This window comes from Mytilus trossulus, chromosome 7 (genome assembly GCF_036588685.1).
Source record: "Mytilus trossulus isolate FHL-02 chromosome 7, PNRI_Mtr1.1.1.hap1, whole genome shotgun sequence".
In the NCBI taxonomy this organism is placed as follows: domain Eukaryota; kingdom Metazoa; phylum Mollusca; class Bivalvia; order Mytilida; family Mytilidae; genus Mytilus; species Mytilus trossulus.
The window spans coordinates 8,017,206-8,032,417 of NC_086379.1; positions in this window are offsets into that span (position 1 = coordinate 8,017,206).

Below are 15,212 nucleotides of genomic sequence, written 5' to 3' on the forward strand. Positions count from 1 at the left end.
TACTTTTTGAGTCAAATGAGATAGACATTTTGTATATTTACTCAAAATTCAGATTTGTGGCCGTTATTTATTTTTCGAAAGAAAGACATATTTTTTTTGTTATAAAAGATAAACACAAATTGTTTTTTTGTTGAATAATCGGTAGTTTCTGTATTTTATAAATATCCTAAAAAATTATGCAATTTTTTATTCAGAAATAACTCATATTAATCAAATGTTCATGAATTGAGGAAAAAAACGTCAATTTTTACTGCATGTTCATCAAAATTAAAAAAAATCCTCTATTTACAGTTTTATAAAATTTGGGTCACATAATCTCCCTGCAAAATGAAAAAAATGCCGTTTTGAAAAAAAAGGGGTCCATGAACTCGTTTTCAAATTAAATCAGTTTGAATGATATGTCACAGTTTGACGTCGCGAAAATAACAAATAACGTTAGCAACGTCATAACCTTCTCTGTAACTGTATCGTATGCCCGTAATCTGCAAATTTGGAGAAAGATTTGCAATTCAATGGTCAGATTGATCGTCTTTATTAAGAAACTTTTTTAATTAATTGTTTTAAACAAAATATTTTAACAAATATCAATTTTTGGGGTTCTAAAATCAATCTTCTCACAATTTATTTTAATATTCTATCTCATAGAATTTTTGTTATGCACACTGATGTATTTTGTCGTGAACAAACTAACCAAATTTTGGCAATTTTCAACGACTCATAGCTTGAAAAATAGCACGGTGACCTATACCGTTTATTACATTTTTGAAAACAGCATAGTAAAATCTTCATTTTGGCAAATTAAAACAAAATCTGTCTCAGAAAATATATACTTGTGATCTACCGTAAGTGAGTTCATAGTAGTTCATTTATGAAAGGCGATGACGCTTGATCATTTATAATGAGTGCAAAATATTGCATGTGTAAATGGGAATGTTTTAAGATAACATATGCTGGTCTAATAGTTATGCATATGTAAATCGTCATGAAAAATGATTTTATTCGTATTATCATCCTTATACCAGATTTAATCTCCAGTGAATAGGCTTTTTCATATAACCGACTTTTGAACAATGTTACGGACACCATCACGAGTTGGTTGACCGTTATAATAACTGTTTCACAAATGATATCGGATATGTTCCTTGCGTCGTAACTACAATCCCCTTCCCTTTCATGAATTTGACCTACCGAATTAGACTATTTACCGGATTTGTAATCACATAAGCAACACGACGAGTGCCGCATGTGTAGCAGGATCTGCTTACCCGTCCGGAGCACATGAGATCACCCCTAGTTTTTGGTGGGGTTCGTGTTGTTTATTCTTTAGTTTTCTATGTTGTGTCATGTGTACTATTGTTTTTCGGTTTGTCATTTTTAGCAATGGCGTTGTCAGTTTATTTTAGATTTATGAGTTTGACTGTCCCTTTGGTATCTTTCGTCCCTCTTTGACTTTGGGTTATACAATTTGTGGACAGGATACTTCCTGTATGGTAGGATATCCTGGTACTCAGTAAAGGCAAACCAACCAAAATAGTTAAATCTAACATATGATCATGATGATTGACGTTATTCAGGGGGAAATTTTTTTATGATGTTGTCGTCTTTAAAAACATTAAAAAAACAAATTTCCCCAAAAACGTATTCTAAATGTTAGCTTGATTTTTAATTCATTCAGCTGCTATTACTCCAGCAAGTGCCAGAATGTCCTACACAGATTAAGTCAAGTGTCGAAAAAAGTATGAAGCCAAATGTCGTAAAAACACTCAGTGTATTAGAAAATAAATAAGTATTACAAATATATGTGTGCATGCAAAATATTTCAGATACTTTTGTAAGTTGAGGTTATATCGTAACGTGTTTTCTATTATATAAGCAATTCTAGCTGTTGTCAATTGCCACATTGTGTATATTCCGTCCCGTTCATCTACATGATTTATGTTAACGAAGAACCCGTTGACTTAGTTTTAATAGACGCATTCCATACAATAAGGGAATTGCAGTCACACGTTTAGCCTGCATATTTGTGGTGCTTTGGACTCAAGAAATATGTTTAAAAAACAAGCCTATCAAAAATGATCATCCACAAATTCACGTTTATTGCACAAGAACTGTGGATTTCTAATGGCCTATTAATCATCTGTTTATATTATCTGCACAGTAATTCTTTCAAAATAAATATAGAGCTTAACTCGGATAATAGGTGTGATGGTCGGCTAGCCTGATCCTGTATGGCTTAAAGATAAATAGGTTTACCGATTGATTGTATGGAATGAACGATGACTTATAGTTGTTAATTTTGTACAAGTTAAGTCATCGTTCAGCAATGGCGTTGTCAGTTTATTTTAGATTTATGAGTTTGACTGTCCCTTTGGTATCTTTCGTCCCTCTTTGACTTTGGGTTATACAATTTGTGGACAGGATACTTCCTGTATGGTAGGATATCCTGGTACTCAGTAAAGGCAGACCAACCAAAATAGTTAAATCTAACATATGATCATGATGATTGACGTTATTCAGGGGGAAATTTTTTTATGATGTTGTCGTCTTTAAAAACATTAAAAAAACAAATTTCCCCAAAAACGTATTCTAAATGTTAGCTTGATTTTTAATTCATTCAGCTGCTATTACTCCAGCAAGTGCCAGAATGTCCTACACAGATTAAGTCAAGTGTCGAAAAAAGTATGAAGCCAAATGTCGTAAAAACACTCAGTGTATTAGAAAATAAATAAGTATTACACATATATGTGTGCATGCAAAATATTTCAGATACTTTTGTAAGTTGAGGTTATATCGTAACGTGTTTTCTATTATATAAGCAATTCTAGCAGTTGTCAATTGCCACATTGTGTATATTCCGTCCCGTTCATCTACATGATTTATGTTAACGAAGAACCCGTTGACTTAGTTTTAATAGACGCATTCCATACAATAAGGGAATTGCAGTCACACGTTTAGCCTGCATATTTGTGGTGCTTTGGACTCAAGAAATATGTTTAAAAAACAAGCCTATCAAAAATGATCATCCACAAATTCACGTTTATTGCACAAGAACTGTGGATTTCTAATGGCCTATTAATCATCTGTTTATATTATCTGCACAGTAATTCTTTCAAAATAAATATAGAGCTTAACTCGGATAATAGGTGTGATGGTCGGCTAGACTGATCCTGTATGGCTTAAAGATAAATAGGTTTACCGATTGATTGTATGGAATGAACGATGACTTATAGTTGTTAATTTTGTACAAGTTAAGTCATCGTTCAGCAATATTTTGTACAGGTTATAACATGTATAAGATACTTTTGTACATGTTATAACCTGTACAAAATCGCAACTTGTACACGACATATATATAAACATTAACGGTTAATTAATAGGGACAATTTATACGATAGATGCTGCATGAACAAACCCGTCCCATTGGAATATACATGGTGTTTTGGAAGGGCAGTTTATCACTACTTCAAATGATTTACAATTTGTATTAGTTGCAGTCAAAACTAACTCACCTTCTTCCCAGTTGCCATACTTAAGACATGTTACAGAGCATACCATACGAATGTACTGTTTATATTCGTCTTTTTTTACGCCTGTACTATTCAGATATAATAAACAAAAAAAGTAACCAAAACATTCGCCCGTAGTAAATAGTGTTACGACACACATGCTCTTTATTGGTACACATGTTTCAAGTTTCACCTCTTGTAAAGTTGACCTCATGTATGGTGTTGCAATTGCCGTTCGTAATCGCTTGATTTGATCTTAACTTTTGCAAACATAAAATTGCACAGAGAAACGAAACACGTACACGTACTCAGTAACATTGTTCTAATAACATTGATGTACATTTGTTTTACAAATCAATCAAAGGAATGCCGGGGAGGAAATGATATGAAACACACAAACTACGAAATGTTTGTGACGGAAGAAGCATGATGCACAGGATATTGGGTAATTGGGTGAGATGCTCCAATTGTAGAGATTCTGTCTTTGCTTGAACAATTCTGTCTAAGGCTAAGTGATCATCAACTGTATCAAAGAGTTTACAAACTGCTTTATCTACTATAACATGTATAATGCATCGGAAATCCTAATTAAAAAAATACCATACTGAAACTGTGTGAAGCATATTGATGGGATTAACATTATAGAAAACTAAGTTTACAAATAGACAATTGTATCAGGATTTTGTAAACAATTTTCTTAACTGAAGTCTAAATTTGTTTGCGATAACGTTTCTGAATAATTACATTAACGTCAAAATAATTGGTGTAAATATATGGCACAATGGATAGGATAACGCCCGGACAGGATTTATTTGTATATCTATTGGACAATTATTTTTATTCAGTGTATACCTGTTCCAAATAATTGTTCTACTGATTTTCGTGTTGTTAAAAGTGACTATTGAAAATAGTTTTGCAACAGCACACCATAGAAGGTGCTGTCTTACTATAAGTTGCAAGACCAATCAATTATTTGACCCTATCTCATATTCGTTTCTATGATTGTTGATTTATCCTCGTCATCATTTTGTCTCTGGACGTTAAAAGACAACAACCACAACTAATGAATGTTAGAAAATGTAGCTATGTCTTATAATAACTTTGATTGAAAGATTATTGCGAGCACTATTATATGATGCCATTCAATAAACATAGAAACAGACTGTTTGAAAGCAACTGACATATCAAACCTTACACATGTGAATGACAAAAATGATAGTCTTAGAATAATAGTTATCTGAGAGCAGAGCGTGACATCAAAGTATAATGCTAGCTTTGTATATTCTTACTATGGAGTTCATGCATATGTTTACACATTTCACTGTTTATTGAACAACTCCCGACAGAGTTAATAAATTAAAATGTATAAAACCAACGCAAAAATTACCGCTGAATACAATAATCAATTTATAGTTGGCCTGAAAAGATCAAAACACGGCGATTTATACTGAGCTGACTTGTATTTCTCAAAGCAAAAGTGTTATCTCGCCTTTTTATCGTGGTTAAAACGAAAACAAGTGTCTGTATTCATTCAAATTGCCATGTGCTTTATCAGTATGTTATGTTAATAACTGCTGTATTTACTGTATTTTTATCTATTTAGTTATTGAAATAGGCCTTCATACTAAATGTATATTTCTACTTGACCAGCATGCATTACATTTATAATAATAGCAAATGTGTCAGCATCAACGTTAATGTTAGATTTTACCTGTTCGTTTGGGGATAATTTAATTGTTGGCCGGCTAGATAAACGATAACCACGATTAACCCGATTCACTTATGTATGATGTATTCTGAATAAACTTGATGTACTGTGTGTTATTCATTTAGTTTTTTTAAATAAACATCGTCTGATTATTTAAAAAAAAGGCTTGTAAGACATCGATTATTATTTATCACATTATTATGTCGACACGTCCTTTGTGGTATTATTTACTCTTTTGATTTTATTTACTAAGATATTATATATATTTCCAGTTTGAATGGGTGACCACGTTTTTTTTTCTGGAAAATAAAAACAATTAATAGTAATGTACAGATGTGAGAGTCACTCCATCCACTCAAGCAATACACAAAACGATAATTAACATTCTAGAAAACTGTCTAATTACCTTTATAGTTCAAAACATAACGTTGTTCTATTTTGCAACAATGAGTGAAAATTCGGTCAGTGACAAAATGGCACTTAAACACAACAACAACAATAATAAAGATGATGCAGAACAGGACGGTGAATTATTCAAGCCTGTGTTCATTTTAGAATCAAATATTTTTGGTAGCTCAAAACCTGATAAAAACAATTACCTCACGCAAACAGAATTATTCAAAAGCATTGATCTTACAATATCCTCCAACCACATGAACTTCAAAGATTCATTAGAGGTGTATGGCGTATATACACAGACAGTGAGGAAGACCTAGACACTCGGGTTAATTCCATCACAGTTATGAAAAAACGCATTGAGGTCTTACCAAAAAATCCAAAATATGAAGAAAAGAAAGCCTAACCGCAGTAAGAATACGAATAAAGTTGTTATCAAATGTACCAGAATTATAATTTAGTACGCCAGACGCGCGTTTCGTATAGATAAGACTCATCAGTGACGCTCATATCAAAAGATTGATAAAACCAAACAAAAACAAAGTTTAAGAGCATTGAGGATCCAAAATTCCAAAAAGTTGTGCCAAATACGGGTAATGTAATCTATGCCTGGGATAAGAAAATCCGTAGTTTTTCGAAAAGTCAAAGTTTTGTAAACAGGAAATTCATAAAAATGATAACATTATTCAAGAATACTCCATTATCCACTGATGATGGACAATTGGTAAGATAACTACAAAATTGGCACCTTGCAATTCTAAACTGCCACACAGAGAGATTATGAATTGATGGGTTTTTGAAAAACTGTCAAATAGGTGACCGTATTTTTCATTGCGAACCCTTTCTTATCACATTTTATAGAAATGTCAAAATAGGCAAATAACGTGGTCTCATTTTCTAAAAGGGTCAAATAAACCAAAACACAGAAATTGAATGTACAAAATGCCTGCAAGAAAGTCATAAAAGACAGACTGCAACAATGACTGGAAAGTCAAGACATTCGGTACAAATGGGCACATCTCTAATGATTGCACAGCTGAGTTTGATAAAAAAAAAACAGTCAAACTGACTGAAAAGGGCAGATTAATCAATTGAAGATGAATCTGAGAAAGGTGAGGAGATTATTTAAATACAATCTACCGAAAACCTGCCAGAACACCACATAATGATGAAACCAGTACAAATGCTGGATTTCCCAAAGATACAAAAAAACATACACTGTCAGGTACCAGACGAAAACGTCTCTGAATCGAACTCAGACAAACCAGCATATCCATCTCCTAAACAAAATTTGCCAAAAAAGGAAAAAAAATCACCAGAAACAACGCATGGTCCACTCGATAAATACCTAGAAAGTAGAAATCAGCAAAACGATCTGCCACCACACCAACTGACACACTGCATGACCGTGATACTGGCTTGACAAAACCAAGGACATCTGATCATAATACATAACGATCCGAAAACACATAATTGTCCAAATATAAAATACAACTATGAATCATTGTAAATACTGTATTATATTTTTTATTTGTTTGTCTATATATCTTTTTAGCAAAGAAAAAAACATTAAAAAAGTATGTCAGAGTGTGATATTACATGTAGTTCAGATTATATACACCTTGGAAATAGTATTACAATAAATATGAATGAAAATGTATATATAGATAAATGTAAAAAAGTGTGTATAATACTGTATATTTAAAAAAAGCTGAATTTTAAATGACCCCATTGCAGAATATCAAAAAATCGCTATTATAATATAAAAGTCTTTATTCTGAACGTGCTATTCAACAAATAAACGATAGGAACAAGTCAAGCTGTAACAAAAAAAATAAAAAATAACATATATATACGGAAAACTGTATTGATAATAATATTTATTATTTTACGCATATAAAGAATCATAATACAATGAACATAATAATTATACACATACTTGAACTGTTAAAAAAATACACTTGCAAGTGTAAATGAAGATAAAATGAATAAGAGATATCCAACAAAAAATAAAGTTTATATAGAAAATATCCTTGAAGAAAAACAATTACTTAATCCAAATAAGTTTTAAATTATTTTTTCCAATTTTATCTCCATAGTTAATAGCTATAAACTCTCCATGCTATAAAAGAGGGACGAAAGATACCAAAGGGACAGTCAAACTCATCAATCTAAAACAAACTGACAACGCCATGGCTAAAAATGAAAAAGAAAACTTGCTCAATAACACAATATTTATCAGTTTTAATTCACATAATTATTATAATTCATACTTTGCCCATTCCCATTTCACATTATAAAGATTTGATATCCTATCTAATCCACACATTAGGAATATTTCAAAGGTCCAATTTAACATGTTTAATCCACGTGGTCCGTCTAACCTCTGCAAGACCCGTAGTATTAGTCAATATGTTCCTCCATAGAAATACACAAGTACTGATTTTGCAAACTATAAACATTTCGATTGTTTCTAACTGTATCGTAATTTCCTACACCATGTACATTGACCAACAATTTCATATTTCTGTCAGAACATCATGTCTAAAAATAAATACCCATGCAATTAGAATGTGTGATATAAATCAAATATATCTGTGTGTTAAATGTATATATATATATATACTGTTGCAAAATATGTTAAAAAGGTAACAGCAACATCTATTATACATGAACAAATTAACAAAACTATGTGTTTCATTACATGTTCGCATGCTTATATTTGTGTTGATATATTTTATTTATGTTTATGTGCATTGTCAAGTTTGCTGTATTACCAATGTTTTTACATAGTAACCATCAAATAAAACGACTATTGAAAATATGTCGTGAATATGAGGTGAAACAATACTATCTTTTTGCATTGATGTCAACAACTCATTTACATTCTAGTTCAATGGGTGAAAATCTCAAGATCATATCACAAAACTGTCCAGGTTTAGGTTAAGAAGGGAAAGAGAATGATTACGATTCAGGATCAAAAATAAAAATAAATAACATTCTTTTTATGCTAGAGTTACATGATAAAAAAAATAATATCCCAAGAGTTTACTAACCAGTCAATAGTTTAATTTTTTTTTATTAAAAAACAATAATTTAACAGATCTATGGAGAGAACTTAATTAAAATACAAGTCAATCACATAGAGAAGGAAACAAGATACAAAATTAGCCAGTATAATTGACTTGTTTCGACCAGCAATGATCTCATATACTGATCACCAAGTCATTTCTCTACCAGTTAGACAAAATTCGGAAGAAAGAGGCAGGGGATTCTTTAAAATAAATAATAAAATTGAGAATGGAAATGGGGAATGTGTCAAAGAGCCAACAACCCGACCATAGAAAAAACAACAGCAGAAGGTCACCAACAGGTCTTCAACGAAGCAAGAAGTTCCCGCACCCGGAGGCGTCAGTAAGCTGGCCCCTAAATAATAGTATACTTAAAGAGCAAAATTATATTGACCTCATAAATAAATAAATCTAAAACTATTAAAAAAAAATACTCACCAAAAATTTGAAAACACTCTTTGATATGTTTAAATCAGAGGTAAGAACCGCAACCCTTACTTACTTAAAACAAAAGTCATCTGAAAATAAAAATTATATAAAAAATTTAGAAATAAAATTAAGAAAATGAAAAAACAAATGCAACCCCAATTATGGAAAAAGAAATTAAAACTATTGAAAATTAACGTGAACACCTAAATTCAAATAAAGTTGAAGGTGCACAAATAAGATCTCGAACACAATGGCTAGAAGAAGGAGAGAACAATACTAAATTAGTGCTGGGCCTTGAAAAATCTAGACAAACAAAAAAGAGTATAACATCGCTTAAAGATAAAGATGGGAAAACAGTTACAGAACACGCAGAAGTTCTAAACATAGAAAGATCGTACAATGAAAATCTATATAAAATTACCTTTTCAAATTTTAAATATATTAAATATAAATCATATAAATGAGACCAACATTGATCACAAACTATGTGGAGTAGAAAGTGATTCCTTGGGCGGCACTAACAGGAGAGGAATGCAATAAAGCAATATTTCAAATGAAATGAAATAAATCTCCAGCAATAGATGCTAAGTTTAAACTTAAAAGAATTTACTGTTTAAGTTCTAAATAAATGCTATGAAGAGGGAGAACTAACAACAATACAAAACATATGTATAATATCTTTAATTTTCTAAAAATAAAACCTTTTGTCACTGGATAACTTTTGATCAATTACACTTTTAAATGTAGATACAAAACTCATTGCACATGCAATAGCTCAACGCTTAAATACACTCATCATATATACTAGGACTAAATTTAGTATACGCCAGACGCGCGTTTCGTCTGCAAAAGACTCATCAGTGACTCTCGAATCCAAAATAGTTTGAAAGGAAAAATAAAGTACTAAGTTGAAGAGCATAAAACCAGTACTGTTGAACATAATTTATGGCGATCAAAATGGTTATATTAAAAAAAAGATATATTAGTTTTAATATACGCCAAATCCAAGACATTATAGATTATGCGCATGCTGAAACCTTTCATATTAATGGTGCGGTTTTTTTTTATTGACTTTGCAAAAGCTTTCATTCATTAAAATGAAACATTATGTATGCAACACTTACAAAATTTGGCCTTCCAAACTCATTTATTAAATAGATTCAAACGTTATATAAAAATATTAAAGGCTGTATGCTAAATAACGGTTGGATTTCAAAAACTTATAATGTATCTCGTCGGATACGACAATGGTGTCCATGCAGTTCTCTAATTTTCACAATAGCAGTAGAAATTATCGCTTGCATAATAAGGCAAAATACTGACCAGTATTAATGAGACTTAATCAACTAACTGAATAAATCGAAAAAAAAGCCAATGCTCCGTGATAATGGTCGTTCTTTGACCTATAATGGTCTACCGTTACAAAATGTGACTTGGATGGAAAGTTGTCTCATTGGCTCTAATGTCACATCTTCCTATATAAAGATTAAACATTATATACCGTTAAAAACGAATCTATATATGACAATCATATTCCTGACTTAAAACAAGTGACGAAGACTATGATTGCTGTTCAATCACAACACAAGACATAGAAACCGTGGGTATATGTACATGATGTAACTGATGACAATTATGAACAAACTTTTTAACTTAGACTACTATATTTATCCCTCAATACATGTTTAAAAAAAAAAACATGTTTAACCTTTGTAACTGCCTGTGTAAACTCTTTCGAGTGAGTCGATACTATACCTAAATGGAATTACATTGACTACTAAACCGATTGTTGAAGGGAAATGAAATTGCGAACGACTGGCAACGAGAAACACACCATCAAAGTTATCGACAATCACCGTACTATGAATAAATTTTACCAACCATAGAGAACGAGTTCTAGTATGTTAAATGTCATCTTGCTGCGTTTGGCTTTCTTTATCTACATACACACTGCTAGTGTCAAGGAGTGAAGTGTTCACGTTTTCATCTGGTGAGAGGAGAAACCCCGTATTCGATGTTTTCATTGTATCAAGTTCAAATTTAGGTTTGTGTCGATCATTTCTTTTCTCTCCATGTTTTTGTGAAGATTTCGGATACACACTGTTACATGTTTCTCCGGCTGTTGTTTTTCTATCTAGTTCTATTGCTGCTACGCATTTAAAAGCTTTAGCAAAACTTCTCCTGAAATTGTCACTTAGAAAGGCATACAATAACGGATTGAGCATGCTATTTGCAAATGTTAAAACTGTAAAAACATTAAACAAATATATTTCCCAGTCCTCTAGTCGTTGGTAAATAGGCAGAAATGTCAGATTTATCTGAAATACCCAATGCGGCAACCAGCAACAAACAAATGGGCACATCTCTAATGATTGCACAGCTGAGTTTGATAAAAAAAAACCCAGTCAAACTGACTGAAAAGGGCAGATTAATCAATTGAAGATGAATCTGAGAAAGGTGAGGAGATTATTTAAATACAATCTACCGAAAACCTGCCAGAACACCACATAATGATGAAACCAGTACAAATGCTGGATTTCCCAAAGATACAAAAAAACATACACTGTCAGGTACCAGACGAAAACGTCTCTGAATCGAACTCAGACAAACCAGCATATCCATCTCCTAAACAAAATTTGCCAAAAAAGAAAAAAAAATCACCAGAAACAACGCATGGTCCACTCGATAAATACCTAGAAAGTAGAAATCAGCAAAACGATCTGCCACCACACCAACTGACACACTGCATGACCGTGATATTGGCTTGACAAAACCAAGGACATCTGATCATAATACATAACGATCCGAAAACACATAATTGTCCAAATATAAAATACAACTATGAATCATTGTAAATACTGTATTATATTTTTTATTTGTTTGTCTATATATCTTTTTAGCAAAGAAAAAAACATTAAAAAAGTATGTCAGAGTGTGATATTACATGTAGTTCAGATTATATACACCTTGGAAATAGTATTACAATAAATATGAATGAAAATGTATATATAGATAAATGTAAAAAAGTGTGTATAATACTGTATATTTAAAAAAGCTGAATTTTAAATGACCCCATTGCAGAATATCAAAAAATCGCTATTATAATATAAAAGTCTTTATTCTGAACGTGCTATTCAACAAATAAACGATAGGAACAAGTCAAGCTGTAACAAAAAAAATAAAAAATAACATATATATACGGAAAACTGTATTGATAATAATATTTATTATTTTACGCATATAAAGAATCATAATACAATGAACATAATAATTATACACATACTTGAACTGTTAAAAAAATACACTTGCAAGTGTAAATGAAGATAAAATGAATAAGAGATATCCAACAAAAAATAAAGTTTATATAGAAAATATCCTTGAAGAAAAACAATTACTTAATCCAAATAAGTTTTAAATTATTTTTTCCAATTTTATCTCCATAGTTAATAGCTATAAACTCTCCATGCTATAAAAGAGGGACGAAAGATACCAAAGGGACAGTCAAACTCATCAATCTAAAACAAACTGACAACGCCATGGCTAAAAATGAAAAAGAAAACTTGCTCAATAACACAATATTTATCAGTTTTAATTCACATAATTATTATAATTCATACTTTGCCCATTCCCATTTCACATTATAAAGATTTGATATCCTATCTAATCCACACATTAGGAATATTTCAAAGGTCCAATTTAACATGTTTAATCCACGTGGTCCGTCTAACCTCTGCAAGACCCGTAGTATTAGTCAATATGTTCCTCCATAGAAATACACAAGTACTGATTTTGCAAACTATAAACATTTCGATTGTTTCTAACTGTATCGTAATTTCCTACACCATGTACATTGACCAACAATTTCATATTTCTGTCAGAACATCATGTCTAAAAATAAATACCCATGCAATTAGAATGTGTGATATAAATCAAATATATCTGTGTGTTAAATGTATATATATATATATACTGTTGCAAAATATGTTAAAAAAGTAACAGCAACATCTATTATACATGAACAAATTAACAAAACTATGTGTTTCATTACATGTTCGCATGCTTATATTTGTGTTGATATATTTTATTTATGTTTATGTGCATTGTCAAGTTTGCTGTATTACCAATGTTTTTACATAGTAACCATCAAATAAAACGACTATTGAAAATATGTCGTGAATATGAGGTGAAACAATACTATCTTTTTGCATTGATGTCAACAACTCATTTACATTCTAGTTCAATGGGTGAAAATCTCAAGATCATATCACAAAACTGTCCAGGTTTAGGTTAAGAAGGGAAAGAGAATGATTACGATTCAGGATCAAAAATAAAAATAAATAACATTCTTTTTATGCTAGAGTTACATGATAAAAAAAATAATATCCCAAGAGTTTACTAACCAGTCAATAGTTTAATTTTTTTTTATTAAAAAACAATAATTTAACAGATCTATGGAGAGAACTTAATTAAAATACAAGTCAATCACATAGAGAAGGAAACAAGATACAAAATTAGCCAGTATAATTGACTTGTTTCGACCAGCAATGATCTCATATACTGATCACCAAGTCATTTCTCTACCAGTTAGACAAAATTCGGAAGAAAGAGGCAGGGGATTCTTTAAAATAAATAATAAAATTGAGAATGGAAATGGGGAATGTGTCAAAGAGCCAACAACCCGACCATAGAAAAAACAACAGCAGAAGGTCACCAACAGGTCTTCAACGAAGCAAGAAGTTCCCGCACCCGGAGGCGTCAGTAAGCTGGCCCCTAAATAATAGTATACTTAAAGAGCAAAATTATATTGACCTCATAAATAAATAAATCTAAAACTATTAAAAAAAAATACTCACCAAAAATTTGAAAACACTCTTTGATATGTTTAAATCAGAGGTAAGAACCGCAACTCTTACTTACTTAAAACAAAAGTCATCTGAAAATAAAAATTATATAAAAAATTTAGAAATAAAATTAAGAAAATGAAAAAACAAATGCAACCCCAATTATGGAAAAAGAAATTAAAACTATTGAAAATTAACGTGAACACCTAAATTCAAATAAAGTTGAAGGTGCACAAATAAGATCTCGAACACAATGGCTAGAAGAAGGAGAGAACAATACTAAATTAGTGCTGGGCCTTGAAAAATCTAGACAAACAAAAAAGAGTATAACATCGCTTAAAGATAAAGATGGGAAAACAGTTACAGAACACGCAGAAGTTCTAAACATAGAAAGATCGTACAATGAAAATCTATATAAAATTACCTTTTCAAATTTTAAATATATTAAATATAAATCATATAAATGAGACCAACATTGATCACAAACTATGTGGAGTAGAAAGTGATTCCTTGGGGGGCACTAACAGGAGAGGAATGCAATAAAGCAATATTTCAAATAAAATGAAATAAATCTCCAGCAATAGATGCTAAGTTTAAACTTAAAAGAATTTACTGTTTAAGTTCTAAATAAATGCTATGAAGAGGGAGAACTAACAACAATACAAAACATATGTATAATATCTTTAATTTTCTAAAAATAAAACCTTTTGTCACTGGATAACTTTTGATCAATTACACTTTTAAATGTAGATACAAAACTCATTGCACATGCAATAGCTCAACGCTTAAATACACTCATCATATATACTAGGACTAAATTTAGTATACGCCAGACGCCCGTTTCGTCTGCAAAAGACTCATCAGTGACTCTCGAATCCAAAATAGTTTGAAAGGAAAAATAAAGTACTAAGTTGAAGAGCATAAAACCAGTACTGTTGAACATAATTTATGGCGATCAAAATGGTTATATTAAAAAAAAGATATATTAGTTTTAATATACGCCAAATCCAAGACATTATAGATTATGCGCATGCTGAAACCTTTCATATTAATGGTGCGTTTTTTTTTTATTGACTTTGCAAAAGCTTTCATTCATTAAAATGAAGCATTATGTATGCAACACTTACAAAATTTGGCCTTCCAAACTCATTTATTAAATAGATTCAAACGTTATATAAAAATATTAAAGGCTGTATGCTAAATAACGGTTGGATTTCAAAAACTTATAATGTATATCGTCGGATACGACAATGGTGTCCAT